The sequence below is a fragment of the Ambystoma mexicanum genome, chromosome 1p, assembly GCF_040938575.1.
Source record: "Ambystoma mexicanum isolate Mex_15411 chromosome 1p, UKY_AmexF1_1, whole genome shotgun sequence".
NCBI classification, from domain to species: domain Eukaryota; kingdom Metazoa; phylum Chordata; class Amphibia; order Caudata; family Ambystomatidae; genus Ambystoma; species Ambystoma mexicanum.
This window is the reverse complement of record NC_090921.1, coordinates 616614941-616633490: the sequence shown is the minus strand read 5'-3', so window position 1 is coordinate 616633490 and position 18550 is coordinate 616614941. Positions and strand designations below refer to the sequence as shown.

The following is an 18550-nucleotide window of genomic DNA, read 5'->3' as shown; positions in this document are numbered from 1 at the left end:
AGTTTGAATCCTGGCAAGCCCAACTCAGCCTTTCACCCTTCTAAGGTCGATAAATGAGTACTACCTTCAGTTGTGAGATATTGTACATAAACATCTTCTATGTGAAGCACTTTGGCTTAAGCGCTATATTAAATTATTCCCTGCGCTTCTTTTGGTTCCCAGTCTATCCCTGTCTGTCGAGACCTTGCTTCAGGTCCTTTTCATATTTCACCAGGACGGTTGTTGTGCAATAATGAGGCACTCTTGCTTGGGTAACTGCTTCTTTTTATTCACAGTCTTTACAGCAACTATTTACAACCAGCAGTTAGTTTACTGCTATCTAGTCCTTAATGTCCCTAAGGTCAAATTAAGTCTCTTTGTGCCAGGGATTCTTCTCCCCTGATGGTAGAGAAGCATCAGGAGATTCTTCTTTCCTCGGTACCCTGCGCTGGAGAGAGTCGCTGTTGCTCTCTCTCTCTGTGCTTCCCACACAGAGCATCTCGCAAGAACTTGGCACTCCCAAGTCACGAAGCAGCCTCTACATACCTCCCTTTGATAAACGAATTGGAATTACTCAATTACACAGTCATACTTCGCTGGTCTTCTCCGCTCTCTCCGGGGCCAAGTCTCCTTGTCTCCCCTGTCTGGTGTCATGCTACCTCCTTCGTGGCTTTGGTCGAGCTGCACTGGATCCAGCTCAGTCTCGATGTGGAGCACAATATGTGAGTCTAAGGCAGATTTCTGTTACGCTCACCTGATATGTCCCGGGGGTATCTGGAAGGCTCTGAGATCTGGAACCCTGGATGCATATTTGCCCAGTGCTGAATAATGAATCTTAGTTATTTGTAGGGTGAGCTATCTGTCCTGCGTTTCTTGTGCAGGGGCACTTGACGTTTGTTGGCGAGCTGCCCGAGTTGCTTCACTGGTGCAGTACGCCTTACTTGGGCCCAGGCCTGCTGTGAACCCAAATCTGCTGGTAGGCAAGTAGGTTTGTTAATTGTAAGTCTTTGTTCTGTTTATGGTGAGAATTTGTTAATGTCTTTATCCCTTTCTTTTCAGGTGCGAAGTTCTTGATGCTGGCGTGCCGGATGGAGAGGCACGTTTCTAGGTAAGAGAAAGCGCGAAGCGCAGCGCCTTTATAGTCTTTTAAAGCTAACCCATGTTTTCTTCTTCTTCTCCTCACTGGCCGCTGTGGTGCTGCGAGTGGATGATAGCGTGATGAAAAACAGGCCCCCGGAATCCGTTAAGGTAAGTACAGCGCTGTGCGGTTGTTTAATATTGAAAGCAAACCTGAATATGTCTCTTTTCCTTTGCAGATGTTGTTGTGGTGCTCCGGATGGAAGCGTGGCGTAGCGCGATGGAATTCAGGTAAATCTGATGGAATTCGATGTTTTGGAAGCGTGCGTTCTAATATTGTTTTTTCCTTTCTTGTTATTGCAGGTCGCAATGTTCGAACAGCAGCTGTGGTAGCGGTTCACCGGAAGTCCTTAAGCTAGTACTCACAGGTGAGTGATGTTTCTTCTTCTCTGTGTTTCCACAGATTGCGGCCCAGTTGAGATGCTGAGTGCTGGATGGTGTTTTCTCAGGTAAGACAGAATAATCTTGTTCTTGTTCTTGCAGGATCACTGCAATCTGTGTCTGGTCATCTTCAGCTTATATAAGAATGTCATCATGGAAGTAAGAGACATTGCCCACGTTGTGTAACATCATCCGTGAAATGCAGAGGCTGCAGATGACAACCCAATTGACATCCTCGTAAACTGATACGTGCCGAACGGGGTGATAAACGCCATTAGCGGCCTTATTTATTTTTTACATTTATAAAGCGCACAAAGCGGCCCTCAGGCATCGTGTCGATGTTACAAGCAAGGCTTACTTAGTTACCTGAAGCAGAGGGAGAAAACATAAGACAACGGCCCTCATTACAAGTCAGGCGTTAAGGGTTTAACGGCACAGTCGGCGCCGTTAACCCTTAACGCCTGATTCACACTTTAACGCCTGCTTTTTGCAGGTGTTAAAGTCCAAGGCGCTAAGCGACCTTGGTGCTAATTACGGCACCGTAATTTAAGGTGCCGTAATTGGCGCCTTCCCCATCCCCATTATGCCCTATGGGGTAAAAATGGGAATGGGGAAGGGCAAATGGTGAATGGGGAATTACCACCCCACTCACCTTGGAATGGGGCTGTAATTCCGCCATCCACCATGGCGGAATCCGGCATGGACCATGGTGCTAATAGCACCATGGTCCACCGCCTGACTTGTAATGAGGCCTAACGTGTCTGTGGTTCGCGGTTACAGTGAACCAAATACCAGGCTGGTACAATAAAAACATGCAGTGTACCATGATGGACAGGGGACTCTCTGATTCAGAGGTTACAGGGGAACCTGAAGATAGAACTCAACAACAAATAGATCAAATACCTAAGGGCCCTTAAGGTCTAGAGAGGGCAGAGCTAGTTAAAGAGCATGGTTTTGAGTGCTTGCCAAAGGCCATGTGAGAGGTCTCATTCCTGAGGGTGTTTGGGAGGGCATTCCATTGTTTTGGGTGAAAGAGAAGCTGGCCCTGCCTGCGTTGGCCCTTTTGACGGTCGGGATGTACAGCTAGTTGGAGTACTGCAATCTCTTGGGTCTGGAAGAGCTGGCTCTGACAACTTTTTCATAGAGATAAGAAGGGGCTGTGAGCATGAGAGATTTGTTGGTTATAGCTAGTGTCTTGAAAATTATACAATATTTGACAGCGAGCCAGTAGGCAGCACGCCTGGCCTGGAACATATGTTCTCTCTTGGGAATATTCAGTGCGGCTCAGGGAGCATTGTTTTGAATAATTTGAAGTCTATTCAAATTTTTGGCAGAGGTGCTAGCATAAATAATGTTGCAGTAGTAAAGTTTTGCCCCAATAGTAGCTCTGGCTATTGAGAGGCAGTTCTGCTTGGACAGGTATGGTTTGACTGCATTAATCAATTTGGTTGTGAATGAGGCCAAGGAGGCAATATCACTTATCTGGCGTGTCATGGAGAGAGTGGAGTCTAGGTAAACCCCCATAGTCTTTACTGACGGTGAGACAGTAATTATTGTGTTATCTATCGTGAAGGCGCTGTATTGTTTATTCAATTTGCTAAGAGTTTCCCTGGGGCTTCTAAGAGGATTTCTGTTTTATCCCCATTGAGGCAGAGCCCGTTGGCTGCCATCCAAGCTTGGATGGTGGAGTACATCTTGTGCAATGTCTTGGCATCTTTTTCATATGATCCAGAGAGTGGGAGGAGGACCTGAGTATCGTCAGCATAGTTTGTGTAAGCTATTCCGAGAGCGTCGAGTTTGTCGAAAAGAGGTTTGGTGAATATATTGTATAAGGTGGGTGAGGTGCAGGAACCCTGGGGGACACCGCAGTGGATTGTGGTGGGGGCTGCACAGTCCTAGTCGGAGAAGACTTTCATGGCTCTCCCTTCAAGGAAGTAGGTGATCCAAGTAGTGGCTTCAGGAGTGAATTGTGCTGAATTTGTGAGATGTCTGCAGAGGGTGTTATGGTCCATAAGGTCAAAAGCTGCAGATAAATCAAGAAGGAGGAGAAGAGCGGGTTTGCCTTTGTCCATTATCTCAGCTGATTGTTTTTTTGGGTCCAGTAGTTTATATTTCGTTCCATGTCCACGGGCGGAAACTTGATTACCTCTTTCCTAAAATGCCGTTGGATTCAAGGAAATGCTGGATTTGGTTGTTTGCCGCTTTATCAAGGATTTTTAAGAGGAATGGTACCGTGGTGATGGGACGGTAGTTGTTGGGGGAGGAGGGGTCTAATGAGGGTTTTTTCAAGAGAGGGCGTATCCAAGCTTCTTTAAGGCAGGGTGGGACAATGCCTGTTGCGAAGGAGGCATTTATGAATGCAGTCAGAAAAGGTGCAAGGGTGTCAGCACTTTCTTTGACGATATTGGCAGGACAGATGTCACCCTTGCAGTTGGACGGTTTTATGTGTTTGAGCAGGGCTAAGACTTCAGTTTCAGAGACATCTCTGAAGGAGAAGAAGTTCTTATCCTGGCAGAGGGTGTTTTTTGTGGGTGATAAGGGCAGATCCGGCTTGGGCAAGGCTTTATAGTGGGCTTGAATTTTGGTCTGCACAAGGTCTATTTTATTGATCATGGCTGATTGGATACTAGAGCACCAGGCTTCATGTTTGACAATGCTTTGGGCACTTGTGATGGGAGTAGCTGGTTCTCTGAAGATAGCAAACATCTCTTTGGATTCAGATTTAGCATCGGTTATTCTGGTGTTGTAGGAATTGGCTTTGGCTTGGATGATGGCTTTTTGTATTGGGTAGACAGTTTTTTGAAGCCATCCTTAGAGGAGTCTTGGGGATTGGATTGCCATTTGGTCAGTGCGTTACTTTTGCGTATATCTAATTCCTGGAGTTCTGATGTGAACCAAGAATTGCCGTGCTTTGTCACTTTGGATTCTTTAGTTCTAGCGGAGCTATGGCGTCAATTGCTTTTTTGAGCGTGCGGCTGTATAATTCTGCTTGAACCCGAGGGTCATTACAAAAAGGAGGCTTGAGGCCTGGAATCTCCAAGAAAGGTTGGAGGTTGTCTTTGGTTAGTTTGTGTGCACTCCTAGCGAGTGCTGGTGGTGTGGGTGTGTTTGGTTTCGTGATTGTGGAGATGGGGATGGTGAAGTGGATGACGTGGTGGTCGGTCCAGGGGTTGGGGGAGTTGGAGCTGCTGGAGGCTGAACAGTTATGGTCAGCAACCCAGTCTAGGGTACGTCCTTTGGAGTACGTGGGGTTTGTTACCCGTTGCACGAATCCCATGTCCTGAAGTTCCTTGGCAAGAGCTTTGACTTGCTTGTCCTTGGGGTCATTAAGGCCCAGGTTAAGGTCACCCAGTAAAAAGGTTTTCGTGATGGTTTTTAGGTTCTCATCTATGAGATGGAGTACGTTTTCCTGAAAGTCTGCATAGGAGTCTGGGGTCGGTAGACAGTGTGGATGGTAAATGTGCAGTTGGGGGAGTGGGAGAGTTTAACAGCTATGGAATCGGCATTCCCTTCCAGTGTGGAGTTTACTTGTCTGAGGGGTAGTGATTCTTTGACTATGATCGCTACTCCACCCCCTTTCATCTGCAGTCTGTCCTGCCGGTGGAGGCTGTAGCCTGGTGAAAGAGCTAGGGAAATAGCAGGCCCAGCTGCTTCATGGAGACATGATTCTGTAATGGCCAGGAGGTCAAGGTCGAGGTAAGTGAGAAGGTCACGGATTTCGGTGGCGTGGGAAGGGAGCGTTTATGAGGGAACATTGCAGTGGGCAAGGGAGAGAACTTGGCTTGGTGGTAGGAGTGCCTGTGGGTGATTTTAGTTGAGTGATGGTGGGTACTGTCGGGATAGAGGGGATCGTGTGGTTGATGGCGAGGGGTGGATGAGCCTGGGGTCTCGCCTGGTTCTTCTTAGGGAGCGGCACGGGCCCAGCAAGGCATGTTTTTGTAGAGGATGTGGGGGCAGTAGGGAGCAAGAGGTTGGAGGTGGGAGCACATTTAGGGGGGAATCCGTGAGCATGGGGGCGGCGTAGAGTGAGGAATGCCAGCCCAGCATTAGGTTTCTAAGATCAGTTGGCCTCGGGCACATTTGGTATTGTTGGGGTTTGGTGCGAGAACTAAGCAGTTAATCTGTGGGCCAGATAGTGAAGGGGGCTGGCTATGGCATCGGCACACGCAGTGTGAGCATATGTGGGAGGGTTAGAAAAGGTGGGTAGGAAGGGAGTAGGGGGGATGTCCTCTGACCTGGGAAGCGTAGAGGCCATATCACAAGGGAAAGTGTGGGGGGCGAGTGACATTAGGCTGTGGCCAGTCATGTAGCTTTAACTTCCAAACAGTGTAGTGTTCACAACAAATACCTAAGCAACGTTACAATCATATGGTAGTGTGGCAGACAATACACCTGAAGCCCTTAGGGCGATGCAGTCACACCTGAGGTCGGAAGGGCAATACAGTAACAGGGAATACTTAAGCAATCTTATTTAAACAGGAGGTTGTTGGTTAAGCTTCCAGGTATGAAACAATGCAGTGTAACAGTAGTGAGGGCGCACAGCAGCGGCAAATAACAAATCTAGGGCCCAAGCCATGATGCAATAACAGGGTATGGCGAGGCAGTGCTGTATTTAAAAAAAATATGTACATCGGGCCAGTAGCAGTCGTAAGGAGTCACAGGGCGGCAGCAGACTAAGTACCAGGGGACCATAGAGACATATAATCTCGAGGAGTGGCTGAGCAGTGTTACTCTTCCCGGATGTTGTTGGTTTAGGAGGGGTGGTATTCCGGGTATATAATAATGCATTGTTATAGTAGATGTCGGTGCACTGCAGGCAGTTAGCCGATCTGTCGACCACGCTTTAGTGCCAACCCAAAGTGTTGCAGGGTGGTGCTGTAATCTACAAAAGTATTCGGAAGTGCAGCAGACTAGTGGTAGGTCACGGAGCCGGTAGTTGGCAAGCAGTATTAGAGAGGTTTATACGGTCGCAATGAATAAAACAGAACTCTCCCCAAGCTACAATGCATATCGAATGTTCAAATCACTAGCAATAAGCACAGTGGTGTCCCCACAGGATAGCGAGACCTGCACGGTTAAATACAGTACAAATAAATACATGGGAAATAAGTACAGATTGTTGCAGAACTAGGCATCAGTTACAATGACACAAAGGATTTGGCAATCAGGGCAAGACAATATAAGGACCTGTCATGAGAGGTACGATGAACCACAGACATAGGGCCTCATTACGACCCTGGCGGAGTGGGTTTACGCCAGCGTTAATCGCGGCGGACCCGTCCGCCCTACTACGAGATTCCGTAGCGCCATGGAGCGTTTTCCGCCTGGTTTTTCCGGGCGGAGAAATCCATGGCGCTACGGGACCTTGTTGTTAATTACGCCACCGTATTTAACGGTGGCGTAATTAACGCCTTCCCCACTCCCATTATACCCTATGGGGCAAAAATGGGAATGGGGAAGGGTAAAATGGGGAATGGGGATTCACCGCCCCGCCAAGGTCGGAATGGGGCGGTGAATCCGCCAACCCCCATGGCGCTATCGGCAGCTTTCCGCCGTGCCCCATGGTGCATTTTGCACCGCGATTTCCGCCAGGGTCGTAATGAGGCCCATAGTAATAGAACATAGGGATCCTTAGAAGGGTACATATTACAGAAATATGGAGCTGCAGTCCCTCAGGTGATTTGGCTCGATTTAGAGTGGTGACCAGCTGCCAAAGGGTGCAAAGTGGATTTTCAGTGTTCCAAAGGTGTATATGCACGAGAGTATGGCTGGCATCGTTAAAAGTGGTCAGCGGAAATCAGCCAATTGCAGGATTGGTACTTTGATCATAGTAGGGCTTACATGCGGTGTGAACAGTTGAAGGAGATGAGCCGACATCTGTGCGGGCTCCCGGAGTCTAGAGACTGTTGGTGGCTGTGGGCAGTGGGCGGGTGCAGGGCTAGGGGTTGAATATTTTTGGCGAGTGTACTATTAATAGTGCGCTAGGGGGGTATGCACGGAGAGATGTGGTGCGGTTGCTGGTGCCCTCAAATAGTCAAACGGGTAGTTAGCAGTGTAGTGTTTCACAATGGCTTACCAGATATAGGGCCTCATCACACGGAAGGCGGTGAGCCATGGCGCTATTAGCGCCATGGCTCATGCCGGTAAAATACCGGCACCGCCTTGGCGGAAAGGGGATTTACCGCCCCATTCCAAGGTTGGTGGGGCGGTAAATCCCCCTTCCGCCATTGCCCTTCCCCATTCCCATTTCTGCCCCATAGGGCTCTATGGGAATGGGGAAGGCGCTAATTACGGCACCGCAATTTTGCGGTGCCGTAATTAGCTCCGAGGTCCCTTAGCGGGTTGGTTTTTAACGCCTGCAAAAAGCAGGCGTTAAAGCACCAACCCGCTAAGGGACCTCGTAGTAAGGCGGTACTGGTTAACGGTCACCGTTACCATTAACGGTGGCCGTTAACCATTACCGCCTTCCGTGTAATGAGGCCCATAGTCAGTTGTGGTACGTTGGGACGGTGAGGCGCAGCACTACAGTTCTGCTCCAGGCTGCTTCCGGCTCCGACAGGCTCAGACAAGAGCCTTAGTTCAGTGGCCTTTGTTTGGGCCTTTGAGTTTCAATGGCCTTTGTTTGGGGGCTGGCTTTCACCTGCCGGCATTTCGGGATTGGATGAAATGGACCAGGTCAACCAATCTGCATCAGATCCTCGGGTTGATGGTGAAGAGAGGTGCCAGTGTTAGGCAGTGGCCATCATTGCTTATGTTAACCCTCATGGTTAACTCAGAGAATATTTTGAATACTGGTGCAATTGAAGCTTTGTCATATAGGCGGTGCAGCAGATAAGATATTTAACAAACAAATGATGGAGCTGCACGTTCCGAACAAGATGGTGCTGTTAAACAGCTGATCTAGCTGAGAGCATCATAAAGCCCACGGGCTTACCTTCGATCCAGATAATATTCTGGTGTGAATGAAGGCACTGCTCCTGCAGCGCGTGGTGAGCTCCTGCTCCTGGGTGGGATAGCTGGTTCTGCTCCTGCTGAGGCTCGGACAGGAGCCTTAGTTCAGTGGCCTTTGTTTGGGCCTTTGAGTTTCAGTGGCCTTTGTTTGCCTTGATTCTTTGTGCAAGTATATTTGGTGGTATGCTTTCCTCATGTCCAGTTTGGAAAACACTTTGGCCTCCTTCATCATCAGGATCAGTTTGTTTATGCTGGGGAGGGGTAGCTGTCTGTGATGACCTCCAAATTTAGACTGTGAAGATCTATGCATACCCTCAGATCATTTGAGTTCTGTTTCTTGATCTACACTACTGGGCTCAACCACTCAGAGGACACCACTTCTTCCATGGTGCCCTCACTCACCATCTTCTACAACTGCAGCTCCAACACGTTCCTTGCCGTCGCTGGCATGGGACGAACTTTGTGCTTTACTGGAATTGCATTGGACCTGACCATTATCTTGTGTACTAACTTCTTGATTCTGCCATGCCCATCGGAGAACAACTTGGGGAATTATTCTTTTGACATTGGGGCTCCTCCTGCATTTACCACCATCACTTGATCCTCCATGCTGTGGTCTAGCTTGATTTTGAGTGTTGCTTGGTTGTCCGACCCTAGGACTTCTGGGCCTTCTTTGACAAAAAATACTCTGGTCCTGGTTTCTCTCCCCTTGAATTCAATGACGCTGTTGATGTACCCCACCAAACCAACTGAGGCACCTCCGAATACTGTGGGCTTATGTTTTGTGTTTAATACTTCACATTGTCTCTCCCCACCATCTCCTTGTATGTGTGTATGGGTAATATTGTCAAATCCGACCCTGAGTCGGATATCACTCTTGTCTCCTTAACGTACACCTTGATGATGCAATGTGGCTTTTCTCGCCTGGCTCTCTGTGCTATTAAGCATTATTATGGTCAGTCTTCCTTCCTCTTCAGAAAAACTGTTTCTGCCCGCTTCCTCTTTTACCTCGACGGATGCCACTTTCTTGCCGCGCCATTTGCATTCAACTGCAATGTGGCCAAACCTTTTGCAGTTGGAACATTCTTTGTTTCTTGGTGAGCATTCTCTATTATTTGCCAAGTGCTGTGTGCTGGCGCATCTATGACAGTTAAGTGGTTCCCTTTTTCCCAACTTCACCTCTCTGAACTCGGATGGTGTTTTGTTTTTTCTACCTCTGAACATCACTGCTTGCCTTTACATTGCCATTGAACTTCTGGGAAACTCCATGCGTCTCCCTATAGTCTTTTCTACTGCTCTTGATATCTCGATGGCCTTGTCCAGTTACAGTTCTTTTTCCAGGATGAACTTGTCCTAAAATGTCGTGCTGTTCATGTGTACAGTGAGCATGTCGCAGACCATGTCCTCTGCAATGTTTCCGAAATTGCATAGCGCACCAATTCATGCATTTTTGTGACAATCATCTACTGGTTCAGCAGGCTACTGATCCTGTGTAGAACTGTGTTCTCTTTGTTGGAAAATCTCTTGGCGATTTTCCTCACCAGTTCCTTGTACACATTGTCATGGTCACCCATAATTATCTGAGGCGTTAAACTGGTTAACACCCTCTGGGCTTCTACCACCAATGCGTTGAGAATCATCGCTCTTTTCCTCGCAGCTGTGAAGTCCACACCACACACCGCATCTCCGCACGTGGCAAACAGGGGCTCCCACTGAGGCCATGGTATCATAGGCCTACCTGGAGATAGTAGGAACGGTGGGGGCGGTGTCGTGCCTTGCACCGTGTCATTTGTGGGTTCTTTACTACCTCTTAGTCACCATTTATGTTGTGCAATAATGAGGCACACTTACTTGGGTAACTGCTTCTTTTTATTCACAAGCTTTACATCAACTATTTACACCCAGCAGTTAGTTCACTGCTGTCTAGTCCTTAATGTCCCTAAGTTAAAAGGAAGTCTCTTTGTGCCAGGGGTTCTTCTCCCCTGCTGGTGGAGGAGCGATGGGAGATTCTTCTCTCCTCGGTGCCCGCACTGGAGTGAGTGTCTGGTGCTCTCTCTCTCCGTGCTTCCCGCACAGAGCGTCTCCCGAGAACTCGGCACTCCCAAGTCTAGCAATCACTTACTACATATCTTTGAGCCCAACACTGGCCTTAATGCCATCTGCTTGCTTGAATGTGGACGTGGGCACTCCATACCTGCCTACATTTGGAAATGCCCCGCCCACAGCCACACACGACTCCGCCCATTTGCACACGGATACACCCACATGCCCCGCCCCCCTGTGAGTGGAATGCCCTCTTATATCACAATAAAGCATGCCAATTTCTTCACACGTTCTACTTCTATCACTTCGTAAAAAGAACACCAACATTCCTGAGATTCCAGGAACTTTCCCAGAGACCCGGAGAAATGATTCTATGTCAAGACCGGAGGCTCGGATTATGCTTACTCTACAACTTTACTGTTCAGCAGCAAAGAAAACATTACCAAAGAACATGAATGCAAATCTAATAAAAACTACAATAACCATGTTTTTCTGAGCATTTGTAGTTCATTTCTATTGGTCCTCAACTGACCAAGTGATAGTTCCATAAACCAATAAACAAGTCCTCAATGAAACAAAACTCCTGTCCTCTTTCCCTTCCTCCTCTTTCTTTGCTGCTCGGCAGCGATTTAAGTACTTTTTTCCTCAATATAATGGTGTGAGTGTTGGTGTGCACGGATTGATATTACTTTCACTTAAAGTGTGAATAGCGTGTTACGGTGTCGAAGGCGGAACATTCCGCAACGTGCAGGCGGCTCTAGGGAGTTGCGGCCGCGACGGGGCTGGTGCACCGGCGGCCGCAGCTCCTCCGATCCGTCAAAGAGGGCACTACAGAACGGAAGGGAGAGCGCGACGGGACCGCGTAGTTCCGGCGCTCTCTCCTTCGTTTCTATACTTCAGAATATTGCGTTTGTGAGAGTCACGGGTGAAAAGCCTCAGAAAGAAAAAACGATTATTTTTTCTCGATACGAGCTATCAACAGCACGCATCGCACGAGCGTAGCGTCCTGTTTTACAGGCTCAACAGCGCCCCTGCAGGCAAGCTCTTGATACCGCACCTGATACGGGCACAGACCCAGGTAAAACCTGTGAATTTAATATTATCTTATATTTAAGATATAAACAGAACCAGGGAAGTTATATAATCTGGCAATTTAATACACAATCTGACCCTCTATACTGAGAGGACCCTGGTGTATATATATACATATTATATATATATTATTCATAACAAATATACCACTCCCCAGGGCCTGAGAATCATGAGTTCCTCCAGTGATGAGGGGATGGCTGGGGTCAGCCAAAAGAGGAACCAATCGGATATGACTGATGTATACCAGACAGCTCTGGGGGCTTCACTGGGACATAATCCTCAGCAGATAGCGCTGATGGAGGACTGGCTCCAATTCTCTCAGGGCATGGAGGAGGTCAAGTGCCTTAAGGCACGCATGAAATCAAAAGGGGGCAGTAAATCAGCCCGTAGGGCGGAAGAAGCCCACACCCCCCGGGCTCCCCACCGAAGAAGAAAGGTGGTAAAAGAAAGAGAAAGGGTAAGACGGTGCCTAGCAGGGCACGAGAGTCATCCTCCGATTCCTCAGATGAGGGTGAGAATGATTGGGAGGAGGAATACCCAGAGGAAGAGGAAGTGTTATCAATATCCTTATCAGGGGATGAGAGCCATGAAGCGTTAAAGAAAAGGAAGAAGGAGGAGGATGTTGCCGATGAGGGGGATTTTGATCCGGAAGCACTGATCCATCCCAGATCATCAGAATGGGAACCCCCCAGAAGAATTTCGGCATACTTAAAGAAACGCCTGAGGGCGCCTTTAGCCAAAGAGGCTAGAAGCAAGATGAGGGCGGAATGCCCCAGACCACTCCTCCCTGAAGGGGTGGCAGACACGCCGGTAATAGATGATAAAATGATAACCTTTATGAGCAGGTTTACTAAAGATGTGAGGAAGGGCCTTGATAGATCCTGGCGTTCGTGTCAGGACAAGATGCTTGATATGACGGGACCCCTCACAAAGATTCTCCAGATGGGAGAAGAAGCGAAGATAAAAGGGGAGCCGATAGACCCGGCAATCCTTATCGGATGGGCCCAAAGGGCGATATGCATGTTAGGGAACGCTAATCATGCTATAACCACAGAAAGGAGGAGATCTTTACTTGTAAAGATCGACCCAAAATTGAGCGAGTTAGCCTCCTCAGAATCCGCCTCATCGGCGAAGGGAAAGTTGTTTGGGGACTCCTTTATCAAGGAGCTCACCAAATTTGTAAACTCCTATGCAGCTTTATATAAGGCTCAAGCTTCTCTTAAGAGAGTTTTCGGAAGGCAGATTTTTGGACGGGCCAGCAGAGGAAGGGGTCGTTCGGCTGGCCGGTTCCAATACAATCGATCCTACCAAGACAGAGCACAATGGAGAGATTATGAGGAGCGCAAACAAACACCTTTCTTCCCATCGAGAGGTAGAGGAAGAGGAAGAAACTGGCGAGGTGAACGTCAGCAAAACAACCCAGGTGAGATTACCAATCCCACATCTTAATACCATAGAAGTAGGTGGGAGAACTGCTCAGTTTTTAAAGAATTGGTTGATCATATCGGGGGATTCCTGGGTGATTCAGACCGCTCAAGGCTTCTATATAGATTTTCTAGATACACCTCAGCAGGAGAAGCCACCAAGAGGGATAGTATTGAACAGGGAAGACAAGATATTACTGGAAAGAGAGTTGAGAGGTCTGGAAAGCAAAAGAGCTACACGCCCCGCATCAGATCAGTCAGAAGGTTACATAAGCAATATGTTCCTAGTAAAAGGGAAACACAAGACAAGACCAATAATCAATCTAAGAGGTCTAAACGGTTACGTAGTGTACAGACACTTCAAAATGGAAGGGATACACCTACTAAGGGATATTCTAATTCAAGGAGACTGGCTAGCCAGGATAGATTTGAAAGATGCATACCTGACTAACCCCATAGCAGAGGAACACTGCAGATTTCTGAGATTCATCTGGGGGGAAACGACATGGGAGTTTCGATGCCTACCCTTCGGCCTAGCATCGGCACCATGGTATTTCACCAAGATTATGAAGCCAGTTGTATCACACCTCAGGGCTCAAGGGATAAGACTCATAATATATCTAGACGATATATGTCTGATGTGCCAAGAGAAGGAGAAATTGGTAGAACAAGTACAGTTAACAATAGACTTATTAGAAAGCCTGGGCTTTATTATAAATTGGGAGAAATCCAGCTTAGTTCCAATTCAAGCAATGGAGTTCCTAGGCTTCATAGTGGACTCAAATCAGGGAACCCTCAGTCTACCCATTCACAAAGTGAACGAGATCAAGAAACAGCTGAAACACACACTAGCGAAGGGAGAGATATCTCTGAGGGACATTGCGAGATTAGTAGGGCGCCTAGCGGCATCAATACAAGCGATTTTTCCAGGGCCACTTCATTACAGAGCACTCCAGAGGTTGAAGATTTATCACCTCAGGAAGGGCGCTTCATACGAATCAAAGGTGAACATTTCCCAAGAAGTGAGGGGAGAGTTGAAATGGTGGCTCATTCATATGGATGCATGGAACGGGAGAGCCATATTTGGTTCATCCCCGGACCTGATCATAGAATCCGACGCCAGCAGATGGGGCTGGGGAGCCCGTTGCGGAAACCTGTCAATAGGGGGCAGGTGGTCGGATCAAGAGACGAGTCTCCACATCAACTGCCTGGAATTACTAGCAGGGTCTTTTGCAGTGAAATGCTGGACCCAGGAGAAGGTTCAATGTTGCGTTCTGCTGAAAATGGACAATGTCTCGGCAGTCAGATATATCAACAGACTGGGAGGGACAAGATCCAGAATTCTTGCAGAACTGGCAAAGGAATTCTGGGAACTTTGTCTGGAAAGGAGAGTTTCAGTGAGGGCAGAGTACCTGCCGGGCCAACAGAACGAAGTGGCCGACTGGAACTCCAGATACCTCAGAGACACCAGCGATTGGAAGCTGGACGAAGGGGTGTTCCAGGAACTAATGTCTCAGTGGGGTCCATGCCAGATCGACCTATTTGCATCGAGATTGAACAGACAATTACCCCGGTTCTTCAGCTGGAGACCGTACCCGGAAGCAGAAGCGATGGATGCTTTTCTGCAATCCTGGGGCCATCAGAGGAACTACGCGTTTCCTCCGTTCTCCATGATAACGAGGACGCTTGCTCAGGTGAGACGTCAGAGTGCATCCCTAATCCTAGTCACACCGGATTGGAGAGGTCATGTGTGGTTTCCCAGTCTACTGGAATTGACTTACCAGAACCCACTGGCTTAACCCAATAGGGAATTAATCATTCGAGATCCCAGAGGCCTCAGTCACCCTTTGGTGAAGTCAGGAGGACTCAATCTCTTAGCGTGGGCGATTTCTGGGGATCTTGGATTTGGCCAGGACTATCGGACGAAGCTGAGAACATCATTAATGAATCCTGGGCCCCAGGGACACATAAGGCTTATAGATCAGCATAGATTAGATGGAGTAGTTGGTGTTTGGAGAGGAACATACATCCCGATAGAACGGATGTAGTTCATGTAGCAAATTTTTTAGCGCAGATGGCAGCGCAAGGTAAGGCATATAGGACCATTAACACGGCCAGATCTGCGATATCGGCTGGGCATCCTAGAGTTGATGGCTTAGCGATTGGGGAACACCCATTAATTTGTAGACTACTAAGAGGAGTAAAGATGATTAAACCTCCTAGCGAAAAATATAGTCAATTATGGGATGTAGATAAGGTCCTGAGATTTTTTTGACATGGCCAGATAATCAGGATTTGACTCGTAAAGCAATTTCAGGAAAGTTAGCTATGCTCTTATGTCTTTTAGCATGTAAGAGATCTTCTGATGTTAGAGCTCTGGAAGTTAATAGGAAAAGTATATCCCCTAACGGAGTGACTTTTCTCATTTCAAAGAGGACCAAAACAGGATTGAGATCTATTTCATATGAATCGTTTCCAAACCAACCAAAATTATGTCCAGTCAGATGCCTAGCGGCATACGAAGATATGACGAGGGAAGTAAGGCCTCAAGGGATAACTCAATTATTGATAGCAATTTGTAAACCTTTTAAAGCGGTTAGACCGGCTACCATAGCCAGATGGCTTAGGTGGGTGATGGCAAAAGCAGGCATAGATATTGAGAGGTATGGCGCCCACTCAGCTAGAGGAGCGATGGCTACTAAAGCATATAATATAGGTGCTAGAGTGGAATACATTATGAGGTCTGCGGATTGGTCGAATGAATCGACTTTTAAAACTTTCTATTTTAAACCCATGGAAAGTGCAACATCGTTAGTGGTAAGTAAGCTTTGAACAAGCATAATCCGAGCCTCCGGTCTTCACATAGAATTCATATTTTCCACACATTCGTTACAGAAAGTCATAATTCTATTAAAGACACGGAGGCGAAGGATTATCCCACCCGATCAATCGTAAGAATGAGATGTTTACATATCATGTTTCTGTTGTTATTTATGTAATGAATCATACAAGAGGTATAATAACTATGAAGATGTTGCTAATAATCAATGGTTATACAGGTTATTACTAGATGTGGAATTTACAATTGACCCACCCTGTATCGGTTTATAGTCACCTTTCTAATTTATGTTTCTTTAGGGACGACGTCAGATAGCAAACAAGCAGGAAATTGAGGATGGAAGAGAATATCAAAGAAGTAAAGAACTCATCCTCGCAAGGACAAAGAAAGAGGAGGAAGGGAAAGAGGACAGGAGTTTTGTTTCATTGAGGACTTGTTTATTGGTTTATGGAACTATCACATGGTCAGTTGAGGACCAATAGAAATGAACTACAAATGCTAAGAAAAACATGGTTATTGTAGTTTTTATTAGATTTGTATTCATGTTCTTTGGTAATGTTTTCTTTGCTGCTGAACAGTAAAGTTGTAGAGTAAGCATAATCCTTCACCTCCGTGTCTTTAATAGAATTATGGCTTTCTGTAACAAATGTGTGGAAAATCTGAATTTAACTTCCTGAGTCTCCGAGAAAAATCCGGAGGTTAGGCAGGTATGGGGCACTCAAGGCTGTTTCCTGGCGGGGTTCCCGCTTTCGCTCTCTGAGTGAGGAAGCCGTTCGTGCCCAGGTAGCACCACGATCCTGCCTCTTAGAAAGCACTTGCTTACAGAAACAATAACGCTACCAGCTCTGACACGCTTCTCGCACCACCAATGTCACTATTCACGAAAAACAACTCTCACATTTCAGTAATGCATACAACATTGGAGGCTACTTATCTGTCTCTGAGCCTCGAGAGGACGTAGTTTCCAGCCAGAGACATTTATGCCCCGAGTGATTGGTGTGGGCTGTCGCTCAAGGCTGTTTCCTGGCGGGGTTCCCGCTTTCGCTCTCTGAGTGAGGAAGCCGTTCGTGCCCAGGTAGCACCACGATCCTGCCTCTTAGAAAGCACTTGCTTACAGAAACAATAACGCTACCAGCTCTGACACGCTTCTCGCACCACCAATGTCACTATTCACGAAAAACAACTCTCACATTTCAGTAATGCATACAACATTGGAGGCTACTTATCTGTCTCTGAGCCTCGAGAGGACGTAGTTTCCAGCCAGAGACATTTATGCCCCGAGTGATTGGTGTGGGCTGTCGCGTGATTTTTGTTAAACTACCGATTTCTCCTGGGTGTTCTTGGGAAATGTAGTTTGTTTAAAGAGTTATGGGAGGTTTTATACGAGTTGTTCTAGATGATTTTCTCTGGCATTAAACATGGAGAATCATAATACTTAGTATGGCAGTGGAAAATGAGCCTGGGGTCGAAGGGGGGCGTGGCCTAATGGCGGGTGGAGTAGGGCAGCATGGGGGTTACCTGCCAGCTTGTTTGGCCACACCCCCTTAACGAGCCCTGGATCTTTATCTGCTAAGACTTTCCTGGCAGGGGACAGCACCTCGCCTTTTAGGCCTTAATGGGGCACTGCCCCTCAGGGAAGCGTCACCATTTTCCCAAAGCCTGAAACTCCTGCAATGAGCGGGAGCTTCAGACTTGAGAAAAAAAAAAGCTTCTGCTTCCGGCAACCTCACTTTTCTTCTATAATGGTGGTGCCGGCCCACAGCCATCTCTTGCTTGAAGGGATGTCTCGCAGGTGCTGCGCCACCATTATAGATTAAAGGCATTTTCTCTGAAGCCTGAAGCGCTGGAACATAAGCGAGAGCTTCAGGCTCTAGAATAAAAAGCCTTGTCCTGTAGCGGCCAGGACTTGCAGGGGAGATTGGAGAGCCCTGGCAGGGCCCCAACTCAGAGCGAGATTTCTGGCCTGCTTACCCTGGCCCACTTAAAGCATGGATAATACTAGCCTCCCAGCTTGCCATAAAATAAAAACGTTGGTGTGTTGAGCCCTGCAGAATGTTCAGAAAGCAGTGCCGTACCAACGGTTAAAGTCCAAATTCCTAGCACTCTCACTGGCTAGCAGACACACACCTAAATTAGCTCATCTTAGTTATTGGAATTTTCTATCTGGGCCTCTCCTTAATCCTGGCTGGATGATGTAACACTGAAGGAGAATGAAGGAAGTGTCAGATGGTAGGTGTTGCTCACTCGGCCAAAGTTCCAGCATATCGACCCTCTTAGAATCTTTCAAGGGCTGTTGGCATTTATATAAGTACCCAATGTTGTTTTCACTTGAACATTGCAACCTGCCCCCGATTTGGATCTGGCGTAGTGAATAATTACACCCAGAAGTCGATAAAGCTCATTTACATGCACTAGTGAGACCAGAAACCCAATGATAATCATGTGCAAGAACATGACTTTCCACATATTATGAAAATTGAGATGATGATATTTTTTCCCATTTTTTTCCAAGACATGATTGCCAGGAGAACGGCTTCTAACTGATAGAAAATGCCAGACTCAATATTTGTCATCATTGAGACCAGGTTTGTGTCATGAAGGTAAAACCAGTGTTTCAAGAGTCAAATCTCAAGTAATTCCGTAATTCATGAACCATTACACAGGCAGCGAATCAGTGGTGTCAGCTAGAGGGAGGGAAGGGGCA

General features: G+C 47.3%; 2 long non-coding RNA genes across 2 annotated transcripts in view; one reads left to right on the top strand and one right to left on the bottom strand.

Moving 5' to 3' along the window:
• LOC138577058 (uncharacterized) overlaps positions 1-16446 on the top strand; it is a 145435-nt gene extending 128989 nt beyond the window's left edge. The window contains exon 4 of the long non-coding RNA XR_011303970.1: positions 16146-16446. This is a non-coding gene — a long non-coding RNA (uncharacterized lncRNA). The remainder of the gene's footprint in view (positions 1-16145) is intronic.
• LOC138577079 (uncharacterized) overlaps positions 1-18550 on the bottom strand; it is a 106427-nt gene that overhangs the window by 6809 nt on the left and 81068 nt on the right. The gene's annotated exons all lie outside the window — the stretch shown is intronic.